Consider the following 14,074-nt stretch of genomic DNA (forward strand, 5'->3'; position numbering starts at 1 on the left):
TATAGGCACAAACTAAAACAGGATGTGCACGTGCTTAGGTCTATCCAAAGCTGGTCTGACCAATCGGATTTCACGCTTCAAGATTGATTCGATCACGTGGACTGGGATATGTTCTGGGTAGCCTCAGATAATAACATTGACGTATATGCTGACTTGGTGAGCGAGTTTATAAGGAAGTGTATGAGAGACGTGACTATTAACCTTCCCTAACCAGAAACCGTGGATTGATGGCAGCATTCGCGCAAAACTTAAAGCATGTACCACCACATTTAATCATGGCAAGGCGACTGGAAATATGGCCAAATACAAACAGTGTAGTTATTCCCTCCGTAAGGTAATCAAACAAGCAAAATGTCAGTTTAGAGACAAAGTGGTCGCAATTCAACGGCTCAAACACGAGGCATATGTGGCAGGATCTACAGACAATCACAGATTACATAAAGAAAACCAGCCCCGTCGCGGACATCGACGTCTTGCTCCCAGACAAATTAAACAACTTCTTTGCGTGCATTGAGGACAATACAGTGCCACCGATGTGGCACGCTACCAAAGATTTTGGGCTCTCCTTCTCTGTGGCCAACGTGAGTAAAACATTTAAACGTGTTAACCCTCGCAAGGCTGCCGGCCCAGACGGCATCCCTAGCCGCGTCCTCAGAGCATGCGCAGACCAGCTTGCTGATGTGTTTACGGACATATTCAATCAATCCCTGTCCTAGTCTGCTGTCACCACATGCTTCAAGATGTCCACCACTGTTCCTGTACCCAAGACAGCAAAGGTAACTGAACTAAATGACTATCGCCCCGTAGCACTCACTTCTGTCATCATGAAGTGATTTGAGAGACTAGTCAAGGACCATATCATCTCCACCCTACCTTTCACCCTAGACCCACTTCAATTTGCTTACCGCCCCAATAGGACCACAGATGATGCAGTTGCCATCACACTGCCCTGTCCCATCTGGACAAGAGGAATACCTATGTAAGAATGCTGTTCATTGACTACAGCTCAGCATTCAACACCATAGTACCCTCCAACTCACCATTAAGCTTGAGACCCTGGGTCTCAACCCCGCCCTGTGCAACTGGGTCCTGGACTTCCTGACGGGCCGCCCCCCCAGGTAGTGAAGGTAGGAAAGAACATCTTCACTCCGCTGATCCTCAACACTGGGGCCCCACAAGGGTGCGTTCTCAGCCCCCTGTTCACTCCAACTTAATCATCACGTTTGCAGATGACACAACAGTGGTAGGCTTGATTAACAACAACGACGAGACAGCCTACAGGGAGGAAGTGAGGGCCCTCGGAGTGTGGTGTCACTCAATGTCAGCAAAACAAAAGAGACGATTGTGGACTTCAGGAAACAGCAAAGGGAGCACCCCCCTATCCACATCGACGAGACGGCAGTGGAGAAGGTGGAAAGTTTTAAGTTCCTCTGTGTACATGTCACCGACAAACTGAAATGGTCCACGCACACAGACAGCGTGGTGAAGAAGGCGCAACAGCGTCTCTTCAACCTCAGGAGGCTGAAAAAATGTGGCTTGTCACCGAAAACCCTCACTAACTTTTACAGATGCACAATTGAGAGCATCCTGTCGGGCTATATCACCGCCTGGTACGGCAACTGCACCGCCCACAACCGCAAGGTCTGCACAATGCCTCACCGGGGGCAAACTACCTGCCCTCCAGGACACCAACAACACCCAATGTCACAGGAAGGCAAAAAAGATCATCAAGGACAATAACCACCCGAGCCACTGCCTGTTCACCCCGCTTCAACCCAGAAGGCGGGATCCGTACAGGTGCATCAAAGCTGGGACAGAGAGATTGAAAACAGCTTCTATCTCAAAGTCATGAGATTGTTTAACAGCCCCCACTAGCACAGAGAGGCTGCCTACCTACAGACTTCATATCATTGGCCACTTTAATAAATTGAACAGTCCGGATGAAAAGTCCGGATGAAAAGCTAGGATATGCATATAATTGGTAGATTTAGATAGAAAACACTCTAAAGTTTCTAAAACTGTTAAAATAATGTCTGTGAGTATAACAGAACTGATTTGGCAGGTGAAAACCTGAGAAAAATCCATCCAGGAAAAAAATAATTGAGGTAACTGTGTTTTCAATGAGGTTTCTATGGGAACCTAGATTTCTGTGGCAATTGGTTGCAGTTCCTATTGCTTCCGCTAGATATTGGTTGATGTTTTTCTTTAGAGAAATGAAGAAGTACGGCAGTTCAGAACGAGGGTCCAGCCTAGTGTACTGTTTTGTTTGGGGTGCGCGACCTGAAGCTAGCTCCATTTCATTTTAGCCGCAATTGAAAACAGTACATTCCGTCTTAAATTTTATCATACCTAAAGTTGGATTAGAAAAGTTGTTTGAAATGTTTGGAACAAGTTTACAGGTCATTTATTAGATTATTTGTAGTCATGTTGGTCGAGTTGGAACCGGTGTTTTTCTGAATCAAACGCGCCAAATGAATTGAAATAAAAGGACCGTTTGTGATGTTTATGGGACATTTTGGAGTGCCAACAAAAGAAGCTCGTCAAAGGTAAGGCATGAATTAATTATATTTTTATTTCTGCGTTTTGCGTCGCGCCTGCAGGTTTGAAATATGCTTCTCTCTCTGTGTTTACTATGGTGCTATCCTCAGATAATAGCATTGTTTGCTTTCGCCGAAAAGCCTATTTGAATTCTGACATGTTGGCTCGATTCACAACCAGTGTAGCTTTAATTTGGTATCTTTCATGTGTGATTTAATGAAAGTTTGATTTTTTATAGTAATTTATTTGAATCTTAGCGCTCTGCATTTTCTCTGGCTTTTGGCCAAGTGAGACAGTAGCATCCCGCCTAAAGTCAGATTTTTGGATATAAATATGAACTTTACCGAACAAAACATACATGTATTGTGTAACATGAAGTCCTATGAGTGTCATCTGATGAAGATCATCAAAGGTTAGTGATTAATTTTAACTCTATTTCTGCTTTTTGTTACTCCTCTCTTTGGCTGGAAAAATGGCTGTGTTTTTCTGTGGCTATGTACTGACCTAACATAATCGCAAGGTGTGCTTTCACCGTAAATCCTTTTTGAAATCAGACACTGTGGCTGGATTAACGAGAAGTGTATCTTTAAAATGGTGTATAATACTTGTATGTTTGAGGAATTTTAATTATGAGATTTCTGCTGTTTTGAATTTGGTGCCCTGCAATTTCACTGGCTGTTGGTTAGGCTACCGTCCCACATATCCTAGAGAAGTTAACACCCCGGCCATCCTACAATCTAAACTTGATGCCCTCAATCTCACACAAATTATTATTATCCTGGAAGGATATTGACCTCATTCCATCAGTAGAAGATGCCTGGTTATTCTTTAAAAGTGCTTTCCTCACCATCTGAAGTAAGCATGCCCCATTCAAAAAATGTAGAACCAGGAACAGATATAGCCCTTGGTTCACTCCAGACCTGACTGCCCTTGACCAGCACAAAAACATCCTGCATTAGCATCGAATAGCCCCCGCGATATCAACTTTTCAGGGAAGTTAGGAACCAATATACACAGGCAGTTAGGAAAGCGAAGGCTAGCTTTTTCAAACAGAAATTTGCATCCTGTTTCACAAAATCCAAAAAGATCTGGGCGGTTGGACGGTTCTGACTTAGAATATGTGGACAACTGCAAATTACCTAGGTGTTTGGTTAGACTGTAAACTCTCCTTCCAGACTCACCATAAGCATCTCCAATCCAAAATTAAATCTAGATTCGGCTTCCTTTTTCGCAACAAAGCATCCTTCACTCATGCTGCCAAACATACCCTCGTAAAACCCTCCTACCGATACTCGACTTCGGCGATGTCATTTAAAAAAATAGCCTCCAACACTCTACTCAGCAAATTGGATGCAGTCTATCACAGTGCCATCTGTTTTGTCACCAAAGCCCCATATACTACCCACCACTGCGACCTGTATGCTCTCGTTGGCTGGCCCTCGCTTCATATTTGTCGCCAAACCCTAATTTCTTCAGTGTATTTATCCCTGTGTTTCCTGTCTGTCTGTTCTAGTTTGTCTTGTATGTTTAGTCAAGTCAACCAGCGTGTTTTTCCCGTTCTCCTTTTTCTAGTCCTCCCGGTTTTGACCCTTGTCTTTTTCTGGACTGTGTACCCGCCTGCCTGACCATTCTGCCTGCCTTGACCACGAGCCTGTCTGGCACTCTGTACCTCCTGGACTCTGACCTGGTTTTGACCTTTTTGCCTGTCCACGACCATGCCTACCCCTTTGGATTAATAAACATTGTAAGACTCCAACCGTCTGCATCTGGGTCTTGCCTTGTGCCTTGATAGTTTCATAGTTCTAACAAAGGCAATGTATTGATTATTTTTGCGATATCATATATGAAATTACACTATTAGAATGTTGCAGTCAAAATGACTACTCATTAGCTTGAAGACGCCCAGAGGTTTTAGTGTTAAAGGCTCATTTTAACATGTACACTCCACTCTCTTTTCACAATATCGTGCCATCCTGAACATTACTGTGCTGGCTGATGTATTTTTTTTCAAATTTTCGTTTCCAGCACAGATATAGAAACTATTGTGGATGTGTGACCAGGCCAACGCAGTATAGCCTGGCTCTGCTCAGTAGGCATAAAGTAATAGGGATTTTAGAGTGCTTTTTGTTAGTAGTGCTGAGGATAAAATCATCATACTTCAGTTCATTGTATAATATGGATCTTTTTCCTTTCATTACTGATATAAAAACGACTCCTTTCTGCGCACAAATTACTCCTTCACGCATTTATTCCATTGATGCTTCGGTCAAGTCAACCTTCCTAGAGACATTTTTCTTCCTCAAGCAGTGCACTTTTATCTATTTATTTTTCCATGCAGTCCCATCACTAAAATGTTATGGTATACTCGTTAATTTTTCATTTGAACTCAAAGACTTTGATTTTCTCTTTCCGTGTCAATGTTTCACTTTCATCTGATTTTAGCCAGCTGTGCTTCGCATCTTAACACCACTCAGTTGGCTGGATGTCTGCAGAATGTGATCAGTGAATTTAAGTAGATCATGACTGATCTAGGATTGCTGATCTAAGATCAACTTTGCCTTTTTAGTCATAATGAGTAAGAGTGCATGGACAGGGGGATCTGTATCAAGCGTCTCAGAGTGGTCAGTTTTTCCTTTTAGATCATCAATAATATAATTACACATGGACGGGGGGGACCTGATCCTAGATCACACCTACTCTGAGACGCTTTGTGATTACAGACCCTGGGAACGTTCTATAGAAGGTCATTGTGCAGTTTAGGATAACTTACCCAAAATTCCGGTAACTTACCCAAAATCCTGGTTTGAAGATTCCTGGAATTTTGAGGGAATAAGCAGGAAATCTGGGAATCGTCCAACCAGGATTTCTGGAAAACTGAAGAATTTGGGAAAGTTACTGTAATTTTGCAACCCTAGTTCAGTTAAGGTCAGTTCACACAGCCCATCTGAGAAAATGTTGAGTCATCTCAACTGAATGTCCAGCGTGTTCAGTGGCATAGAGGTTTCACTGTGCTCGGAACCTCAGGCGTGTTCATGTGGATCGAGGTAGACAAATGTTAGTGAGAGAAATATAGAGCTGGATGGGCTGTTGGGTCACATGTCAGAGTTCAAATGACTAGACAACGGTGGGGACTTAAGGAGACTGTAAAGACAGCAGTTGCATTTCCTCAACCATGCGAGAATGAGACGCGTGGGAGTGTGTGTGTGTGTTTGAGAAAAAAACAGACTGACAGAAAAAAAGAATGTGAATGAGCACTGTGTGTGTGTGTGTAAGAGAGAGAAAACAAACCTTCGTGTTTGTGTGTGAGTGTCTGTGAAATAATAAACAGACAGAAAGAGAAAAATGTAGGTAAAGAGCACTGTGTTCATCAAGGCTTGTATATTTTTGCTTTCCCTTGACCTGATCTGTCTGCTATCCTGGTAACCAGGCAATGGCAATCAGCTGGCCTTCTCACAAGCAAAGTCGTGATACATAGACTACTGCACACAAACGGCATGTGTGTTTATGAAGGTCTTAGGTATCATTACGATATGTTTTATTGTTTTTTCTTTATAAACACAACAACAACAAAAATCATTTGTTCAATCATTTTTATTTAGGAGTGCCTTTGTTACCACTATGAAACTGAACGCGGTAACATCTTCTTTTTATAACGACAACAAAAGAAAAATATCCAAACCACCAAGATGCACAAGTCAGCAAGACGCGCGGTCAAATGACGAAAACATCAGTAGCCTAAACATCATTATAAGTGCCAAGTGTGCTTGATAAATAGTGAAAACCAGCATAAATGCAATAATGACATTATAATGAACATACACTGAGTGTACAAAACATTAAGAGCACCTTCCTAATATTGAGTTGCACACTCTTTCCCCCCCCACAACAGCCTCAATTCGCCGGCGCATGTTTTTGAATTGATTCATTTCACCTTTATTTAACCAGGTAGGCTAGTTGAGAACAAGTTCTCATTTGCAACTAACTGCGACCTGGCCAAGATAGAGCAAAGCAGTTCGACACATACAACAACACAGAGTTACACATGGAATAAACAAACATACAATCAATAATACAGTAGGAAAATCTATATACAGCATGTGCAAATGAGGTAGGATAAGAGAGGTAAGGCAATGTTCTACAAGGTGTCGAAAGCGTTCCACAGGGATGCTGGCCCATGTTGACTTCAATGCTTCCCACAGTGGTTTCGAGTTGGATGGATGTCCTTTGGGTGGAGGACCATTGTTGATACGCACGGGAAACTGTTGAGTGTGAAAAACACAGCAGCACTTAAATATTTTGCCTTGCCCATTCACCCTCTGAATGGCACACATACACAATTAATGTCTCAATTGTCTCAAGGCTTAAACATTATTCTTTAAAAAACATTTTCTGCTTTTAAAACTAAGTGAACCTGTAAATGTCATTTGTTCTTAGTTTTTTAGCTATATCTGTTTGTTTGAAATATGTGAGAAAATTAGCTTTATCTTGAAAATTCTCAGTAATCTACTGCATCATTCTATAATTATATTGGGGTCTAAAGGGCTAACCTATTTGTTAACAATACTATTTGGTGTAAGGCCCCTCACTTACTGTTTACAGTGCATTCATAAAGTATTCAGACCCCTTCACTTTTCTACATTTTGTTACGTTTCAGCCTTATTCTTAAATTTATTAAATAATTTTTTTCCTCAATCTGCACACAATATCCCATAATGACAAATGAAAAACCGTTTTTTAGAAATGTTTGCAAATGTATTAAAAATAAATAACAGAAGTACCTTATTTACATAAGTATTCAGACCCTTTGCTATGAGACTCGAAATTGAGCTCAAGTGCATACTATTTCCATTGATCATCCTTGATGTTTCTACAAATTGATTGGAGTCCACATGGGGTAAATCAATTGATTGGACATGATTTGGAAAGGCACACACCTGTCTATTTAAGGTCCCACAGTTGACAGTGCATGTCAGAGCAAAAACCAAGCCATGAGTTCAAAGGAATTGTCTGTAGGATTGTGTCGAGGCACAGTGGCCTCCATCACTCTTAAATTGAAGAAGTTTGGAACCACCAAGACTCTTCCTAGAGCTGGCCACCCGGCAATCGGGGGAGACGGGTCTTGGTCAGGGAGGTGACCAACAACCTGATGGTGACTCTGACAGGGAGAACCTCCCCAAAGGACAACCATCTCTGCAGCACTCCACCAATCAGGCCTTTATGTTAATATCATTAATGTGACGACTGCTTTTTATCGATTAAATTAATCAGGTAATCATTAACTCAGTAACCTGCGGCACCATGGGAAAAGTTTGTTTAATGAGTTTCCGTTTTCCAAATTATTTCAAAGAATATCAGAATATCGATTTTACAGCAGTCACTAATTAATTAATTTCCTCTACAGTCTCATCCTGACCGTCGCATAATTCGTAAATCTGCACAACCCGGGTTTCACTAAATCATTCCGTACCACCAATTGAGTTGATTGTTTATTTACTAACAAGCTAAATGATAATATAATATACACATACACAAACACACAGTCTAGGCTATTGATTAGAACTTAGTACAATGAAACAGGTCCCTAACGGACCAACACAATATGACGTGTTACATGGGGATTTAGAAAGAGAGAGAGCGTGCACAAGAGAAAAGCACACTTGTAAACTATGCTTAGTTTAGCCCTGACAGCTTGCTCTGAACTGCCGCTCTTATGGGTCAGAATTTTAATGATGTAATTACTTGTTGAAAGTCTCCATTAGAGGTCGACCGATTAATCGGAATGGCCGATTAATTAGGGCCAATTTCAAGTTTTCATAACAATCGGAAATCGGTATTTTTGGACACCGTTTTTTTTTTTTACAGCTTTATTTCATCTTTATTTAACTAGGCAAGTCAGTTAAGAACACATTCTTATTTTCAATGACGGCCTAGGAACGGTGGGTTAACTGCCTCGTTCAGGGGCAGAACAACAGATTTTTACCTTGTCAGCTCGGGGGATTCAATCTTGCAACCTTACAGTTAACTAGTCCAACACTCTAACCACCTGATTACATTGCACTCCACGAGGAGCCTGCCTGTTATGCGAATGCAGTAGAAGCCAAGGTAAGTTGCTAGCTAGCATTAAACTTATCTTATAAAAAACAATCAATCAATCAATCATAATCACTAGTTAACTACACATGGTTGATGATATTACTAGTTTATCTAGCGTGTCCTGCGTTGCATATAATCGATGCGGTGCGTATCGTTGCTCCAATGTGTACCTAACCATAAACATCAATGCCTTTCTTAAAATCAATACACAGAAGTATATATTTTTAAACCTGCATATTTAGCTAAAAGAAATCCAGGTTAGCAGGCAATATTCACCAGGTGAAATTGTGTCACTTCTCTTGCGTTCATTGCATGCAGAGTCAGTGTCAGGTTCTGACCATAGTTCTTTTGTGTTTTCTTGTTTTAGTGTTGGTCAGGACGTGAGCTGGGTGGGCATTCTATGTTTTGTGTTTCTATGTTGGGTTTGTTGTTTGGCCTAATATGGTTCTCAATCAGAGGCAGGTGTTTTTCATTGTCTCTGATTGGGAACCATATTAAGGTAGCCTGTTTTGTGTTGGGATTTGTGGGTGGTTGTCTTCTGTCTTTGTGTTCTCTGCACCAGATAGGACTGTTTCGTTTTGCCACATTTGTTATTTTGTATTTGTATAGTGTTCACGTTATCGTCTTGTTATTAAAACATGTTGAACACGGAATACGCTGCCTTGGTCCGATCCCTGCTACACCTCTTCAGACGAAGAGGAGGAAGGCTGCCGTTACAGTCAGTGTATATTCAACAGTTTGGGCCGCCTAATTTGCCAGAATTTTACGTAATTATGACATAACATTGAAGGTTGTGCAATGTAACAGGAATATTTAGACTTATGGATGCCACCTGTTAGATAAATACGGAACGGTTCCATATTTCACTGAAAGAATAAACGTCTTGTTTTCGAGATGATAGTTTCCGGATTCGACCATATTAATGACCTAAGGCTCGTATTTCTGTGTGTTATTATGTTATAACTAAGTCTATGATTTGATAGAGCAGTCTGACTGAGCGGTGGTAGGCAGCAGCACGCTCGTAAGCATTCATTCAAACAGCTCTTTCGTGTGTTTTGCCAGCAGCTCTTCGCTGTGCTTCAAGCCTATCAACTCCCGAGATTAGGCTGGTGTAACCGATGTGAAATGGCTAGTTAGTTAGCGGGGTGTGCGCTAATAGCGTTTCAAACGTCACTCGCTCTGAGACTTGGAGTAGTTATTCCCCTTGCTCTGCATGGGTAACGCTGCTTCGAGGGTGGCTGTTGTCGTTGTGTTCCTGGTTCGAGCCCAGGTAGGAGCGAGGAGAGGGATGGAAGCTATACTGTTACACTGGCAATACTAAAGTGCCTATAAGAACATCCAATTGTCAAAGGTTAATGAAATACAAATGGTATAGAGATAGAGATAGAGCTGTCACCATGATCATAATTGATAACTAAACATGGGTATTGATTATTGCATGATAAAACTAGGCTATAATCGAAGTTGTGGGTAGTAAGAGGCCCCCTGAAATGTGTCTTTTCCCTAGAGAATTGACTGATGTATTTTATATAAACACACCAAAGTCAAGCCTTCCAGAAACTATAGACTTGCTGCTACTATCTAAAATAACATCCTGCTCTCAATACCACCCCGAAATATTCTATGATTGGCAGTGATGGATGGAACCCCGAGATAACTTTATGCCAAAACTTATTATCCAAATTTCAATAATCTTATTATGCAAATGTCTATATCTTATTATCCAAATTTAAGATTAACACTTATTTCTACCCTCACACACTCTCGTATCACATTCACAGAAAACACAGACAAAAACCACACGGGAATGAGACGGACGAGGAAAACCGGTTAGCGCTGTTTTTTAACCCTGTCTATATGAACAGGGAAACCCATACCATTATCAAAATATTGCCTAATTAGTGATCCCAAAACACTCACAATAGCCTCTAACAATAGTAACCCAGGGCATACATATTTACCTAATTTATCAAAACATTTAATCAAAACATTACACGTTATAATTTGAATTTTACCAAGCAAGGTGTCACCTGCACTCTAGTTCCTCGTTCAATACATTAACCTCACCAGTCTTACTGTGATCGGGACTTTTGGTCGCCCGCAACTGGCTAATTAACAATCATGTCCAAGGATATCTCACTTAAGAACACTCTTATCAATTCAACTCAGTCATGGATAGTTACCATAGCTGTGGCGCTCTTAACAGGGGCTTTTATGTTTTTATAATTTTTTTGTTTTTTCTTTATAATTTCATCACTTATTGATAGATTGTCCAAGAGTACCTCTCTCAGTACTATGTTTGAGATCTGGTATCCACCCGTGCCCGCTACCTCTCAGATCATAGGCGAGTCCAGCTGCTCAATAATGAGTGTGGTTTTACATTTACATTACATTTAAGTCATTTAGCAGACGCTCTTATCCAGAGCGACTTACAAATTGGTGCATTCACCTTATGACATCCAGTGGAACGGCCACTTTACAATAGTGCATCTAAATCTTTTAAGGGGGGGTGGAGTGAGAAGGATTACTTTATCCTATCCTAGGTATTCCTTAAAGAGGTGGGGTTTCAGGTGTCTCCGGAAGGTGGTGATTGACTCCGCTGTCCTGGCGTCGTGAGGGAGTTTGTTCCACCATTGGGGGGCCAGAGCAGCGAACAGTTTTGACTGGGCTGAGCGGGAACTGTACTTCCTCAGTGGTAGGGAGGCGAGCAGGCCAGAGGTGGATGAACGCAGTGCCCTTGTTTGGGTGTAGGGCCTGATCAGAGCCTGGAGGTACTGAGGTGCCGTTCCCCTCACAGCTCCGTAGGCAAGCACCATGGTCTTGTAGCGGATGCGAGCTTCAACTGGAAGCCAGTGGAGAGAGCGGAGGAGCGGGGTGACGTGAGAGAACTTGGGAAGGTTGAACACCAGACGGGCTGCGGCGTTCTGGATGAGTTGTAGGGGTTTAATGGCACAGGCAGGGAGCCCAGCCAACAGCGAGTTGCAGTAATCCAGACGGGAGATGACAAGTGCCTGGATTAGGACCTGCGCCGCTTCCTGTGTGAGGCAGGGTCGTACTCTGCGGATGTTGTAGAGCATGAACCTACAGGAACGGGCCACCGCCTTGATGTTGGTTGAGAACGACAGGGTGTTGTCCAGGATCACGCCAAGGTTCTTAGCGCTCTGGGAGGAGGACACAATGGAGTTGTCAACCGTGATGGCGAGATCATGGAACGGGCAGTCCTTCCCCGGGAGGAAGAGCAGCTCCGTCTTGCCGAGGTTCAGCTTGAGGTGGTGATCCGTCATCCACACTGATATGTCTGCCAGACATGCAGAGATGCGATTCGCCACCTGGTCATCAGAAGGGGGAAAGGAGAAGATTAGTTGTGTGTCGTCTGCATAGCAATGATAGGAGAGACCATGTGAGGTTATGACAGAGCCAAGTGACTTGGTGTATAGCGAGAATAGGAGAGGGCCTAGAACAGAGCCCTGGGGGACACCAGTGGTGAGAGCACGTGGTGAGGAGACAGATTCTCGCCACGCCACCTGGTAGGAGCGACCTGTCAGGTAGGACGCAATCCAAGCGTGGGCCGCGCCGGAGATGCCCAACTCGGAGAGGGTGGAGAGGAGGATCTGATGGTTCACAGTATCGAAGGCAGCCGATAGGTCTAGAAGGATGAGAGCAGAGGAGAGAGAGTTAGCTTTAGCAGTGCGGAGCGCCTCCGTGATACAGAGAAGAGCAGTCTCAGTTGAATGACTAGTCTTGAAACCTGACTGATTTGGATCAAGAAGGTCATTCTGAGAGAGATAGCGGGAGAGCTGGCCAAGGACGGCACGTTCAAGAGTTTTGGAGAGAAAAGAAAGAAGGGATACTGGTCTGTAGTTGTTGACATCGGAGGGATCGAGTGTAGGTTTTTTCAGAAGGGGTGCAACTCTCGCTCTCTTGAAGACGGAAGGGACGTAGCCAGCGGTCAGGGATGAGTTGATGAGCGAGGTGAGGTAAGGGAGAAGGTCTCCGGAAATGGTCTGGAGAAGAGAGGAGGGGATAGGGTCAAGCGGGCAGGTTGTTGGGCGGCCGGCCGTCACAAGACGCGAGATTTCATCTGGAGAGAGAGGGGAGAAAGAGGTCAGAGCACAGGGTGGGGCAGTGTGAGCAGAACCAGCGGTGTCGTTTGACTTAGCAAACGAGGATCGGATGTCGTCGACCTTCTTTTCAAAATGGTTGGCGAAGTCATCTGCAGAGAGGGAGGAGGGGGGGGGAGGGGGAGGAGGATTCAGGAGGGAGGAGAAGGCTGGCTAGCTAGCAGTGTTGATTACGTTACGTTGCGTTAAAAGAACGACAATAGCTGGCTAGCTAACCTAGAAAATCGCTCTAGACTACACAATTATCTTTGATACAAAGACGGCTATGTAGCTAGCTATGTAGCTAGCTACGATCAAACAAATCAAACCGTTGTACTGTAATGAAATGAAATGAAAATGTGATACTACCTGTGGAGCGAAGCGGAATGCGACCGGGTTGTTGAGTGCAGAAGTTCTATTCGGTAGACGTTGGCTAGCTGTTGGCTAGCTAGCAGTGTCTCCTACGTTAAGGACGACAGATAGCTGGCTAGCTAGCCTCGGTAAATTAAGATAATCACTCTAAAACTACACACTCTAAACTACACAATTATCTTGGATACGAAGACAGCAAAGACAACTATGTAGCTAGCTAACACTACACTAATCAAGTCGTTCAGTTGGGTGTAATAGTTGCTACAGTGCTGCTATTCGGTAGACGGTGGACGTTTGCTAGCCCTGAGATCCCAATTTTCTGATTCCCTGTTTACCCAGATCTTCAGGAGTGGTCAACAGGTGAAGTTGAAGAGATCCCCCCCCCTCGTTGTCAAAATTGTAGTGGAAATTCTAATCAATAATGATCAGAGACGAGGTCAATCACCAATCAGGATATTACTTTATTCAAAACGTAATAATAACATCGATTCATTATTGCAATAATGAAGCTGGTCGACGAACCACCCCTAGATTAATCGTTGAGAGCCCAACGAGCGGATTTGAGCCACGTCATTTTATAGCAAAGTTCATCCTCCTGAATGTTCATGACAAGCAACAGATGTATGGAATGGGTCACAAGGTTAGGATTTGTATGAAAGGTACTAATAATTCACAGCAAACAGTATCTGCTGTAAAGACTGTTCTCATTGTGTAGAAACAGGGTCTGGCCCCCTGGTACCTTCCAGTCAAACCGGAGCCATCTCCCTTACATGAATGGAATGTGGCCTAAGGCATCGTAAATCTACTGTCAGCATTAAGCCCTAGAGGCGCACTCTCAGTTCACACAGACAAAATATAGTTCTAAGAACCCCCTATTCTGTTGCAAAAAACAACCATTTGATGCAATAACAGTATTATACCGTGCTTCTACACCTGCATTGCTTGCTGATCAGCTGATGTAAGAAGGGCTA

The 14,074-nt window shown here is 43.1% G+C and overlaps 1 protein-coding gene across 1 annotated transcript in view; it reads left to right on the forward strand.

The window, feature by feature from the left end:
- The window catches only part of LOC139530526 (MAM domain-containing glycosylphosphatidylinositol anchor protein 1-like), a 292,852-nt gene that overhangs the window by 86,710 nt on the left and 192,068 nt on the right, over nt 1-14,074 (forward strand). The gene's annotated exons all lie outside the window — the stretch shown is intronic.

Source organism: Salvelinus alpinus, chromosome 9 (genome assembly GCF_045679555.1).
Source record: "Salvelinus alpinus chromosome 9, SLU_Salpinus.1, whole genome shotgun sequence".
Classification (NCBI taxonomy): domain Eukaryota; kingdom Metazoa; phylum Chordata; class Actinopteri; order Salmoniformes; family Salmonidae; genus Salvelinus; species Salvelinus alpinus.